This window comes from Notolabrus celidotus, chromosome 20 (genome assembly GCF_009762535.1).
Source record: "Notolabrus celidotus isolate fNotCel1 chromosome 20, fNotCel1.pri, whole genome shotgun sequence".
Taxonomy (NCBI): domain Eukaryota; kingdom Metazoa; phylum Chordata; class Actinopteri; order Labriformes; family Labridae; genus Notolabrus; species Notolabrus celidotus.
In genome coordinates, this window is record NC_048291.1 from 8,580,994 (window position 1) to 8,595,963 (window position 14,970).

General features: G+C 39.0%; 1 pseudogene; it reads right to left on the minus strand.

Annotated features, from left to right (window-relative positions):
- Positions 1-344: 344 nt before the first annotated feature.
- On the minus strand, positions 345-14,527 carry LOC117832527 (annotated as a pseudogene).
- Between the last annotated feature and the right edge of the window lie 443 nt (positions 14,528-14,970).

A 14,970-nucleotide genomic window follows, 5' to 3' on the forward strand; every position in this document is an offset into this window, starting at 1 on the left:
CGCCAAATCACAACAAACGTTATCACAAGACCCTTTACAAACAGAGCAGGTCTACCGTACTCTATGTTCAATTATTAACAAAGACCTAACATAAAGACAGGATAAGACTCAGTCAGATCTCATCTTAATCCACCATGAGCAGAGCACTTTCATAAGTATTTAGCAACTTACAGTGGCAAGGACAAACTTCCTTTAACAGGCAAAACCTCAAGCAGAACCAGACTCATGTGAGACAGACATCTGCCTCGACCGAGTTGGGGTTAGAAAGAGGGATAGAGGAGATGAAGAGAGAGATCAGAAACTCCTGTGTCTTACAGAGTGAAATAAAAACAAACATGCTCTTGCACATTGAACAGATCTTTATTTATTGTGTATGTCCAAGTGCAACATGTCAGCTTGCATGATGGCATTACATGGTTGTGTACTTAAAGTAAAAAAAATCCTCTGAGAGTAAGATCAAAACAAGCAAGGATCTAGACAAGAAGTAACTGCTTCATGTCAAATCACTCACAGAATTTATGTTTTTTTTTTAAATTTGTCAATTTTTGATTTACATCATAATTTCCACAGCAACAAAAAGTATTCATCATCCACATTCCTGTTTAACCTGAATATAATCATCCATCACCATCATTATCATCTGCTCTAAGAGCATGCATTCATAGAAAGTGAAGACCTGCCACCAGAATGAAACTGCAGATTCTGGATCACACCAAACAAAAAAGACAGGAATCAGAGATTGTTTGCAGCACTGACTTCCTGCAAAAGAAAAGAAGGATATGACATGTGTGCTATCTGTTTAGTAGCTTTTTGTCTTTTCATGCATAAACAAAATTCAAAAAATCACCCCTCTTTGTTGTGTCTGCGAAGAGCAGCCTTGTTCATCTCCCTCATCAGATTCTCTTTGTTGTTCTCCATGTTATCTATAGCCGTCTGCAACAATGCTTGAGTGTCCTCCTTGCTGTAGGGACCCTGGAAGGTGGTGAACTTTTCCATCTTTTCTTTGACCTCCTTTGCATCTGGACCAGAATCAAAAGCATGGGTGATGAGAAAGATATTTCAGATGGAAACATTATTCTCATTGAATGGTTTTATGGTTTGTATCAGACCTTTGCAGTTTTTCTTGTTGAAGAGTGGCATGTAAACGATGGTGGGCTCCTTCCCTTTCCCTTCGAACACGTAGAAGTCCTCCGGATACGCTTTCTCCTCCGCGGTTTTCTCGTCTATCTCTGGAAAAGGCTTCTTCAGCTGGGCTGCATAATCTCTGGCCAAAGTCAGGGTCTGTGCAGAGAGCAGAGTGTGCATGTTGTTTCATAGTTCACAAACTTTGCAACAGAGTCCGGGCAATAAATCACTCCATTGTTGTGAGTCGTATAAATAAAGTATTAGCAGGTATCTCTGTGAAAAGTATTTGGGGAATCATGAAAGTTAGCTTGTTAATAATCATTTTAGTTATACATGCATAGCCTTTCTACTGCATGAATAACATGTGAATTACTAGAGAAATGTGGGACTGTTCAGAAACAAGGAATACAGTTATGGAAGATATTATTTTAAGGATTTCAAACTTTCAATTTCAGCTGGGTATAAGTGAAATAAGAGGTGGGAGATTGTCTCTATTGATTTTTTTATTTAAATTATTTCAAAAAATGTGAAATTAGTTAAAAAGAAACATTCTTTCTCTACTCATCACAGCTTCAGATGAGCTGAATTGTTTTATTTCATTGTTTAATGAGATGTGGCCTCTGAAGCTGAGCGAGGTTCCTTTGTCAACGGTTGCTGGACAGGTTGGCAAACTCCTACATCAGGAAATGGCTGGGCCTGCCAAGGTGCCTCTCAGAGGTAGGCCTCTATGGCAAAATCGCACTCCAACTGCCACTGAAACCCATCAGCTTGGGATGTAGGCAGAAGAAAGCTTGTCTGGTGCTTGAGCTGAGGGACTACACTGACCAGCTGGTGAGAGCAGCTGGTCCCAATGTAAGAACAGGGATGAAGTGGAAAGCCCAGGAAAAGTAGATCTGGTAGTAAGCAGACTACAGCACCAAGAGGTTGTCGGCAGAGTCCAAGAAGGTCAGCAGGTCTTGGATGTAGTCAGGCCCCCCTTTTCTGGTCAAAGACCTCCAAGGAACAGCGGAAAGCCATGGCGGTGGGTGAGGTGGCAAGGTCCAAGTAGGAACGGAATTAAGACCAGAGCCGTGTCCCAGGATCGACAGTAAGGATTGACAACCTGGGAACGACTCTTGAACAGGCCCATGTCATGGCAAGATCTGTGGAAGATCCCACAAGCCAGGCTCAGCTTCCTGATCAGGGACACCCTACCTTGCTCCAGGAACCTGTTATCGCAAAACTATCAAGGAGCTAAGCGATGAGGCAGAGAAGGCCAGCTTCTGGCTCTTGATAACGAGGAAGCAAAGAAGTTGGGGGCCAAATAACACCTAAGGACATCAGCAGAGGGTGGCAAAGAGCTATCCCTGCCATCGCTCTGCCACCAGGAGATATACTGGGATTAAATGAGTGAAACATCAATGACTGGTGGTCCCAAGCTGATGACCCAAGTAGGCCCATGGTGTTGAAAGAAGCATCCCAGGAGGAGGTCCTGGAAGAGGACCTCGACACATGGCACCGCAAGAGGTGCATCAGGCAGCAATGCCCAGCATGTATACCAGCAGCCTGTATGAAGCTACTTCATGTTTTTGTCATGTTTCCTGTTTTATTTTGACACTCACCCTTGTGTCTCGTTTCAGATATATCACTTCCTCTTCCTTTGTGTCTCCTGCTGCCCTGATTATCTTAATTTGTTGCACCAGTGTTTGGCTGTTTTCGGAACAACCTGCTACATACTTCTTATGAATGTAGTGTACAGAACGTACTGCATACAGCGATTGAGGGTAGTATGAAGTATGACTGTTCGATCTGTTTTGCAGCATGCTGGGTCAGGAGTCGTTGGTTTCGGAAAACGGAAGTAAACAAAGATCAAGCTGATAGTGAAACTGCTTCTTTAGCATTCATGTATGGTTTAAAAGTTAAGAAGTGGTTTATGTGGAAGTTAATAATGTTCACGGACATGAACAGTTACCTGTGAGATGTTTACCGCCTCTGTAATTACTGTAAGTTACAAGATTCACTGGCGTTTATTTCAGATTACTTCACTGTCAATGTAACGGACCGTTAACGTCTGGTCCACACTGAAACACAGTAGGTGACGCTAATGCACATACAAACTGAGTGCAACTGCCATAAACAGAAAACTGCAATCATGTAAAAATTATTATCTTCTTCAATCTCCTTTAAACTCAAAATACATTGAAATGCAAAATCGAAAATAAAAGTCCATATAGTGCCCAGCTTGACTTCACTCAGTACCTCAAACAGCTCCCCTGCGCTGAAATCTGGAGCAATGAAGAGGTCAATGTCTCTCTGTCTCCCAGAAATGATGGATAAGGGACGTTCATCAGCAGCCCTGCATCCACCAGGTGGATATCCGTCATGGATTTAAGGTTTTCTGGAATGCTTTCATCTGCCCGGCAACAGGACAAAAGAATATTTCAGGTAAACTATTTATTTACCTACCAATGATATTCTTCATTATTGTGTCACATTGAAAAATACTTCACAGAATTACTGAAAATGTTTTTTTATTTGTCTGTTAGTTTTATTCTTCAAATTGATACCTGCGTTTTTTTTGTTGGTTAATGTCAACCTCCAAATAACTGCCTTTCCAGATACAGAAGGCAACCTATTGTGTCTTGTCTGGGTTCACACAGTGCTTAAGTCTTAACACTATAATGAAAATACAGTCAATTAGCTTAGCTGAACCACAGGCATGTTTCTTCTCAAGCAGAATCAGCTCGAAGCTGCACTATCATTTTTACTGGTATCAATCTTTCTCTCTGCAAAAAAACCCAATTAGATTATCCAAATATAACACAATTAATTTCCCTACAGAAATAAATGCACACTGTAACTTTGAAGGGTCAGTCTTCTTACTTTCGTATTTGTAGAGATAGTTGTTGGTGGTTCCCCACTCCCAATTCACAATCAGAGGAAGGACGCGCTCAATTATAAAAGTTACTGAAACAGAAACGCACAGATTAGTTTACATGTAATTTCAATTTAATTATATCGATTTTTTGTCTGTTTCTTCTAAACTGACACATTTTCTTCAAATGTCCATCCTGCAGTCCCTGGTTCCAGCTCTCCACCACGGACACCAGCTTCTGACTCCACCTCTTGAAAATACTTTGCTTCTCTTCTGTACTCTTTGACTCATGGCTTGGATGTTCTTCTTGGTGAGCCTTGTCTAGAAGAGATAAGATTGATAAGGACAGTCTGGCATTTTAAATAAGACATTTGCAGCTTTATGAGACAAAAAAGAAGCAATCTGAGCCACTTATAGTGTTCTTCACTTAAAATCGGAAGCTACAATGTAGTGATTTGTCTTGCAGCCTTCATAGTGATTGGATGAAGAGAACATAGCTGTTGGGAGGTCAGTTTTGTGTAAAATAATGATCATTACCAGCGTTTTCGATAAGAGTATGAAGCTCGTCCAGCTCAGATTCATCACTCCAAGGGCTGAAGATGCCTTTGATTATACTGATGACTCTATGGACGGTGGTGTAAACATGCAGGTACAATTTATGTATAGCCTCCACAACTCCAGCCACTGAAACACAAAAACTGTGAAGTGATGTCTTCTTTCTACTTCAACATCAGAAGAATCCCTGGAGCTTCTCAGCAGACTGGGAAATAACATAGATATTTACAGCGGTGGCCAAAATTATTAAGACACTTGCATAACTTAAGAGGTTCAGTTGTTTTTGTTGAATCTGCTATTTTTTACCCATCAAACAAATGAAATATCCACAAAGTCATCATTATTTTATATAAACTAGATAAAGCCATCATAAGGAGATTTGGGTCATTGTCCTTACAAAAAACAAGCTAGGCCTATCTCACTGTCATTGTCACATCATCATGTTCCTGCACAAAAGAAGCCAAAGTACTTGTGTAATCATTGTCAGATTTTGATCATGGTTTAATTGATGGAGAAAAGCTGTGTCATTCTTTTGGAATGTCAAAGGCCTATCATGCTTATTAAGTGATTGGTAACATCAGGATTTGTCACTGAGGCCACACTACAATTTGTATAAATTCAAAGCCTCTTTCTTAACAAATGTTGTTCTCTGAACATGGCTAAGGTGAAGCAGGAGCTAACAAGTGAGCAACAGGTTTCAAATAAAGGCACTTTTTGATGGCTGGCTGAAGTTACTGCCACATAGCCAATAACTTGAGATGCAGTCCAGCAACGTTGAGTACACTTTAGACCACCGAGATGCCACTATTCACACCAGAACCAAGGGGAAAGGTAGAACAAATGAACTCTCAAACAGACAAGTGAAGCATCTCAAAATGTCATTTCAGCCGAAGGAACACGTGACTTCCGTGAAAATTGATGGCATCATGGATAAAAAAGTATATCACAACATTCTGGTGAGGCACGGAGTACTATCTGGGAGTTGTATTATTGGGCCTGGATTTATTTTCCAAGAGGACAATGGGCCTCATTCACTAACAGTGCGTAAGCACAAATAAGTGCTTAAACTGTGCATACGCACGTTTGAAGCACAAATCTGGGATTCATCAATATATTCTTACTTGAATTTGTTCTTACACAACGACAAAATAGAACTTCCTCAAACCATGCGTACGCACAAATGATGAAGACCAACTTTCTCAGAAATATAAACACATACTCTTTTAACTACTGCATGACATATTTAAACTACTTAAGTGAAAGAAAAAAAGCCAGATGACTGTCATATATCAAAAAGAAACCATTTTCTATTTTTTTATATAATGGGTGAAAATGTACTATTTTTAGATAACTTCAAAAAAAAAAATTCTGGAAGACATCTAATGACCCCCCATTTGTGTCTTGCGACCCCCACTTTGGGAACCCTGCTCTAAGAAACTGATGGCTAGTTGGTGAGCATATTTTTTTGTTTTATTTAGATAAGTCTCTAGTGTACGCGCCTGTCAATTTAGAATGATTCTGATTCACTAATATACGCAAGGTGTGTGAGAACAAAATTGGCTGGTACGCACGTGTCATGAATCTGACGGTGATTTCGCGGTAAGCACTTATTTTATGCGCAGAGTAAGAACATTCTACACATTTATTAGTGAATGAGGCCCATTGACCCTAAACATTCTTTTAACTATTGCCAGGAACTACCTGCGTCATAAGGAATCTGCTGGAACATTGAAAATGATGGACTGGCCCCCTCAAAGTCCAGACCTCAACCCCATTGAGCAAATTTGGGGCTAGTTGGAGAATTAACTGGACAGATCTATTGTACATTCAAAGGAAAGTCTTTGGCTTGAGTTGTGGAATGCACGGGATAATATTAGTGTTGAGGGTCTCAGGAAATACACTACTGTTTAAAAAGTTTGGGGTCACTTAGAAATGTCCTTATTTTTTGAAAGAAAAGCACAGTTTTTTCAATGAAGATACATTAAATTAATCAGAAATACACATCTATACATTGTTAATGTGGTAAATGACTATTCTAGCTGCAAACATCTGTTTTTTAATGGAATATCTACGTAGGTGTATAGAGGCCCATTTCCAGCAACCATCACTCCATGTGTTCTAATGGTACATTGTGTTTGCTAATCACGTTAGAAAGCTAATGGATGATTAGAAACACCGTGAAAACCCTTGTGCAGTTACGTTAGCACAGCTGAAAATGGTTTTGCTGGTTAGAGAAGCTATAAAACTAGCCTTTCTTTGAGCTAGTTGAGTATCTGGAGCATTACATTTGTGGGTCGATTATACTCTCAAAATGGCCAGAAAAAAGATAACCTTTTATATGAAACTCAACAGTCTATTTCTTGTTCTTAGAAATGAAGCTATTCCATGCGAGAAATTGCCAAGAAACTGAACATTTCCTACAACGATGTGTACTACTCCTTTCAGAGAACAGCACAAACAGGCTCTAACCAGAGTAGAAAGAGAAGTGGAAGGGCCCCGGGTGCACAACTGAACAACAAGACAGTACAGTAGAGTCGCTAGTTTGAGAAATAGACGCCTCACAGGTCCTGAAACGGCAAGCTTCATTAAATAGTACCCGCAAAACGCCAGTGTCAACGTCTACAGTGAAGAGGACTGGCCAATAAAAGAAAAAGATTAATATGGGCAAAAGAACACAGACATTGGACAGAGGAAGATTGGAAAAAGTGTTAGGACAGACAATCAAAGTTTGAGGTGTTTGGATCACACAGAAGAACATTTGTGAGATGCAGGACAAGTGAAAAGATGCTGGAAGAGTGCCTGATGCCATCTGGCAAGCATGGTAGAGGTAATGTGATGGTCTGGGGCTGCTTTGGTGCAGGTAAAGTGGGAGATTTGTAAAAGATAAAAGGGAATTTTGAATAATGAAGGCTATCACTCAATTTTGCAACGCCATGCCATACCCTGTGGACAGCTCTTGATTGTAGCCAATTTCCTCCTACAACAGGACAATGACCCAAAGCACACTTCCAAATTATGCAAGAACTATTTAGGGAAGAAGCAGGCAGCTGGTATTCTGTCTGTAATGGAGTGGACAGCGCAGTCACCAGATCTCAACCCCATTGAGCTGTTGTGGGAGCATCTTGACCGTATGGTGCGCAAGAAGTGTCCATCAAGCCAATCCAACTTGTGGGAGGTGCTTCAGGAGGCGTGGGGTGAAATTTCTTCAGATTCCCTCAACAAATTAACAGCTAGAATGCCAAAGGTCTGCAATGCTGTAATTGCTGCAAAGGGAGCATTCTTTGATGAAAGCAAAGTTTGAAGGACAAAATTATTATTTCAATTAAAAATCATTATTTCTAACATTCTCAATGTCTTGCGTATATTTTCTATTCATTTTGTAACTCATTTGATAAATAAAAGTGTGAGTTTTCATGGAAAACACAAAATTGTCTGGGTGACCCCAAACTTTTGAACGGTAGTGTATACTGACACTATGCAGAGAGATGTGCTGCTTTAATAGCTGCAGAAGGTGGACATACCGAATATTAAAGTTAAAAGTGGATAAAAACAGTAGGACTCACTTCATTTGATATATGTTGTGCTCAGAGCAACCACCTGCATGTTTCATAAACCTTATGAAATGAAATCACGTTTTAGATGCAAAAAAAAAGTCAATAAATCCAGATCTATCAGGTGTTCTAATAATTTTGGCCAACATTGTATGTTGTGGTTATTGTGATGTACCGTGCAGCCAGTGCTCCATAATGAACTCTAGGTTCCTTTCTTCACTAGCTATCGCGGAACCCAGGATACCTGCAAGGTTTGAAAACGGGGATTTAATAAACACTTAAACATTCTACTGTATCAAACAAGCAGATATGTCACAAAAAATATTGCCATGTAAGGAAAAGTACCACTCTTTGTACTTTATGGAATAAATAAGATAAGATATTACTTATTGATGGTGGGGGATATTCGGTTGTTGCAGCAACCCAGATATAAGTAGATTCAATATTATATCATATCATTATTGTTTATAACATTATATTGTATTATATTATATGACATTATATTAATACAATATATTATATTATCTTATTATTATTATGATATTCTGATATTTGTAATATATTATTTATATACAGTATTATAGCGTATTACATTATATTTCAGTTAAAAATATCTTATGCTTAATTATTTTATTTAATATTAGATTATATTAGATTAATTATTACATTATTATCATTTTTTATTTATTATTTTATTAACTTATATTATATCATTATTTATTAAAACTGATCATGTTCCTATTATAGTACTTTTTACTATTCTTTATTTCAGCATACAGACAAATCTACATACCCATATATATATTTAAATTTATATTGCATACAAGCTATTATAACCACACCATAATCACAACATGTCGATCTGTCACTTCTGCATAACATTTTCTTACTGCCTGTCATTACAACTATTTATACCATGTGTGACAATTGCATGTACATTACATTTTATTTATCTTTTTTTCTTCATTCTTGTTTTTACTTTACTTTTTTCCCCTTTCCTGTAATACTCTTGATACTAAGTCTGTGTTGCTGCAACAGTCAAATTTCCCCCAAGGGATCAATAAGGTATTATTTTTACAGTTAACTGTCAATATGTAACAACTTGCAGCTTTAAGACTGAACTAGTTCTGGGTAATACTTTTTTTATGTTTCAGGCTTTACACATACCCTCCACAATGTACAATCAACCAAATCACTTCAACATTAACAGGTGCCAAATGATCCAGTGATTGATGTAACTCTGTTTTTAACTCAAAATCAAAGCCCACTTTAACATGCCTGCTCCTGTAATGCTGTAGTTGCACACACCTTGTAGTTGGACCATGTCCATCTCAGGTATTTTCTTCACCATCTCTCCGTTCTGAAACTTGCTGCCCGAAGAGAAGTTTCAATGAAGAGACCCAACTCTGCGAAACCGGTCTCATGGGGAGTCCCTTCAAACCACTTTCCTGACAGACAGACAGATAGACAGACAAACAGACAGACAGACAGACAGACAGACAGACAGACAGACAGACAGACAGACAGACAGACAGACATTTTTACTCCCAATTCCAGTGACTGTAGGTTCTAATTCGTCACAGTGCATGTGTACCTTCTATTGGTCCATCGTCAAGGCAGTGCTTCTCGACGGCACAGTAGACGGGGTAGGGGTTGGTTGCCTTTTCGTTGGTGTCACCAGAAAGAGGGCGCAGCTCCATCTGATGAAACACAACATACTGTTTGAAGGTTTCTCAAACATTTAAAATATGTTGCACTTAAGATTGGTTCTAAGGAGTGAGAGTGGACCTGTTTCATGACCCCAGCAGAGGTAATTGCCCCCCAGACATCAGTGAGGGAGAAGTCCTCCTCAGTCGCTTTCTTGCCCAGCCAGGACAGAACCTCCTCTGGATCCACCTTTGAATTCTTCAGCTTGGACAAGGCACTGTCCATCTTCTTGCTCCACTCTGGGTCACCGTACAGAAAGGCCATGGACCTGACAGAGGAGACAGAAAGTAAGGAGAGTTGTCATGAATAACATGCAGTTACCAGACTCCACCAACCAGTTTTTGTTTTACCTAAAAACGAACAACAGACAACTCTCTCTCCTTCTGTTTCTCTGCGGGGGAAGGTTACTGTCAGTAGATTTGTCACACCATATAATTAACTAATCTGACTTTTTTAAAGTTACGTTTTGGGGCCTATTCACCTTTATTACATAGCACAGCTGAAGAGGGACAGCAAATGTGGCGAGTAGAAAGCTGGAGAAGACGTACAGCAAAAGGGTGTTGTTGGGAGTCACAACAGCAACCACTGCCATGGGGCCTGTGGCCTCTGTACATCGGGCTCATACCATACCAACCTCAGCCAAAGTGGTGCCCAGATTGAATTAGATTTTTTTTTAATTCCAGCTGTTCCTGAGATCCAGTGTTTACAAAAAAGGAGCCGTAAAAACCTCCTGAAACGATTGAAAATCCAAGATGGAGACATCCGAAGTGTAAAACTCAAAACTGTAGAGCTCCATAAACCAATGGATGATGTCATTGTGCCTACATTAAGCTAAACATGGCTTTGTAAACAGTAACTTCTTGAAGTGAGTATGTTTTCACCCTTAAGTTAGTGGTTAGCTCACAGCCAAACTCTACAGAGCAGCATGGCTGTTTCTTGATGTCTCTTATTAACAGGTTAATTTTAACATCTCAAAATTCAACCAAAGCTACAAACACTGCCCGTCCCAAAAAAAGTCACCAGCTGGATTTAACAAAGCAAGTAGGTAAGGGCCTTCCATTGGATAATTACTGCAGGGATGAATATGTTTCAGCTAGCAACAACTTATTTAACCCAAGCTGATAGGGGGAGTAGCTTCTCATTTCTTAAACAACAACGTCGGAAGACATTTCCCTCGGTCGTGGGAAGGATGCTAATCTGTTTCAGAAGGGTCAAATTATTGGCCTGCATCAAGCAAAGAAAACAACTGAGGAAATTTTCTAGGGAGCATAAAGATTAGACTCTGGAAGAAGGTCATGTGGTGGAATGAGTCCAGATTTACCCTGTTCCAGGGCGATGGGTGTATCAGGGTAAGAAGAGAGGTGGATGAAGTGGTGCACTCATCATGCCTAGTGCCTACTGTTAAAGTCTGTGGGGGTAGTGTTATGAGCTGGGGTTGCTGCAGTTGGTCAGATCTAGGTTCAGCAACGTTATGCGCACAAAGAATGAGGTCAGCTGACTACCTGAATACTGAATGACCAGGTGGCACAGGCATATTCCACGATGACAATGCCAGGATTGATTGGACTCACATTGTGAATGAGTGGTTCAGGGAGCATGAGACATCATTTTTATACCATCATTGATACAAGGTCTTGGTAAAAAATGAATGCAACTGTGGATGGAAATAAATGTTGTAACGTTGCAGAAGTTAATCGAAATGATGCCACAGCGGATGCGTGCAGTTCTCAAAGCTAAAGGTGGGCCAACGAAACATTAGAGTGTAGGACTTGTTTTTGGACAGGCAGTGTGTAACACTGGCAGTGTCTTATTTCTCATAAAAATGTATTTTCCCAACATCATGAGATGATTCACTTTTGACTTCAGATAACTTCTCCTATAGCCTCAATTTGCCTCCAAATGAAATCCCTGTTAGCTCACTGCCAGGATTTTAAAAACTCATGCATGCACCGTTAAGACGTCTGTATCTCCCTCCAAAATGACTGAAAAATTGTAAAATAAACCTTAGAAATGTTTGTATTCATATACTGCAGTATTCATTCCATAACAAATAGATTTCCAAAAGTGCTTCAACAGCGTCACACAACTCAACCAAACCTGCACACTGGACATGTTCACCCATGCATAACTTTAAGTTATACACGTATTGATGTTGATGGATGTGATAGTGAGTGTGGTTACCATGTTGACCCAGAGATTCCTCCCAGGTAGAGCATCGAGTCCAACAGACTGTCTTTTTCCATCTGATAGAGGGAACCCAACACACCCACGGCAGCTCTCTGACCCCCACCAGAAGCCAGCAGAGCGATGTTTGGAACAGAGTCCTAGTGGGACAATTTATAAAGAGGTGATTCAATTCAGCTGAAATTTCACTCTAATATTTTTGGGTTTCATTCAAAACTTAGGTTTTTAATGAGAATGTCACTTATGTGACTTGTCCCACTGTTGTAAAGCTGTTTTACAAACAAAGATACCACTCGGCTCTCTGGACCCAAGAACAAATCAATTTTCTGGGAGATCAAGATTATTTCTTCCACATTTTGGCCTCAAACTATGTTTTTACAGGCAAGAACAGGACCTTTGACACTCCTCTGAAACTGTCATGTGGGTTCAATACCTTGCCCAAGGCCTTACCTAAAAAATGCATTCAAACTTGTTTTAATGTGTCCTTTGCCTTTTTGATGAGCCCCAATTTAATATCAGTGTATGGGATAACACACAACAATGTTTGAATCCAAACAATCCACCTCGAGGTTATCAAAAGATGGTTATAAAAGAAACAAATATTAAAAGAGGTTCACGTTTATCTGCGGCAAATCTATCCCATGGCGTTCCACAGGGTTCAGCCCTTGGTCCTGCTCTTTTTTCCGTTTACAGTATATGCTCCACCTCGGCAAACGGCGACATAAATATATGCCTGCTATCATTACTATGCCGATGACACGCAACTTTACATCCCAATGAAACTAATGAACAATCAAAAATCATACATTAAGATTCTTTTAATAACTTTTAAAGCAAAACATGGACTCTCCCCACTCTATGTTGCTGTGCTTTTATGAACCTGGACGCAGTCTGAGACCTCTGGCAGTGCTCTGCTGGCTGTTCCAAGGTCCTGACTGAAAACCAAAGGGGACAGGGCTTTTTCAGTCAGGAACTCCTAAACTTTGGAACAGCCTGCCAGAGGAGACCAGACTTGCAGTCAATCCCTTGTTTTATTTCATTACTCAAAACACATTTTTACAGGAAAGTTTTTGTTGTGTGATTTCATTTAATTTTAACTCTGATTTTATGGGTCTGTTATTTAAGTCTGTATGCTTTAAAACATTTTATCGCTTCATTTTGTTAACATTTCTACTCGTTTTTATTGCCCATTGTGAAGCACTTTGTTACCTGTATTGAAAAATGCCATATAAATAAAGTACTATTATTATTCACAAAAACACAGAGCAAGGGCGTAGTTACAGCGGTCCTCTTCTTTCCATCTTACCTCCGCACATTTGACTCCCAGTCCATTGAGAGACTCCAGAACGATTTTTTTCCTCTTGTGAACATACTCCTGTTCACCAGCACACATACACTCAGACTTACGGACGGATTTCTGAAACACATAAGTTTGACATTTGAACCAACATCTTCTTTGTAGTTTCAGAGCCAGTGGTGGCCGGTTTTGGACCTATTGTAACCCTTGATTCTCTCCACTGGCTTCCTGAGCATTTTAACGCATCACATCATCAAATGTTGACACCATATGAGCCCTATCGCAGCTTTACATCCTCATGTGGGGCACCTACAGTCATTCTAAAGTCGAGGCTTAAATTGGAAGGGATCATGCTTTCTCTACCTCTTCTTAAAACTCCTTTACAGACTTGCTTTTATGTGATTACAACTTTTTAATTGCATTTATTTAACTTAATTAATTTGATTTAATTTATTTGTTTTATGACGTATCTATTTGTTTTTGCCTGTTTCATTTATTATTTTAACGCTCTTAATCTCTTTATTTGTTCGCAAGACCTTCTCTGATCCCTTCTATCGGCATGACGTCCTTACGTTTTTAATTCTATTTTGTTATTCATTCATTTCATTTAATGTACTGATCTAATTTATCTCATTGCTCCACACCCTTTTACCTGTTTTAATTTTCTCTGATGTGATTTTATTCACCTTTAATGCTCTTTACCTCTATACTAATAAGGATTTAATGATCTACTGTTGCATCTTTTTAATCTTTTATTTTGCATGTATCTTTTTTAATCTTTTATTTTGTTTTTCCATGGTTAAAATGTCTTGTCTGTTAGGTTTATTTATTATCTTCCTCCTAAGTTTCTGCCATGCTTTGTCCGTCAAATCACTTTGCAAAAAATTTTTTAAGTGTTATCTAAATAAAAGTTATTATTCTTTTTTTTTAAATTTAATTATTATTTTCATAGAACAACTGAGAAGAAATACTAGAGAGGATCATGCACATCATGACACTAAGTCAATATCATGCCTAACTCACCTCAGATGCAGCCGTCTCTCCCTCCATGTTGATTTCTTGTGCCAGAGCTCCAAAAATCGCAATCTTAAATATAGTCACCTTGAAACCTGTTTGTCAACTAAGGCACGCCTTGACCTAAACTCTGAAGTTGGCGACTGATCAGATCAGATCAAATGGTCCCTCCCTGAGGGACAAGTGATGGGGTAACAGATAACAACATACAATAACCCACTAACAGATAACAGCCTACTAACAATAAATAACAACGCAATAACAGATAAACCACCTCCAGCTCAACGCAGGAAAGACCAAAGACCAAAGAGCTGGTGGTGGACTTCAGAAGACGCAAGTCCCCTCCTCCCATATATATAGATATATATATTATATACTGTATGTGTATATATATATATATATATACATGTATGTATGTAATGTATGTATGTATGTAGTATGTATGTAGTATGTATATATATATGTGTGTGTGTGATTTTAAGATATGCTTATTTTTGCCTCTTTAATTTTAATTTTAATTGCTAATGAATGTTTAATAATTGTTACTTTATAGGCTCTTGTTTGCTTTATATATTTATTTTGCACTGTCTACTCTGTTACTGTAACACTTTCCCCGTTGTGGGATGAGAAAAGGAATTTTCTTATCTCTTATCTTATAACAACATACAACAACCTACTAACAT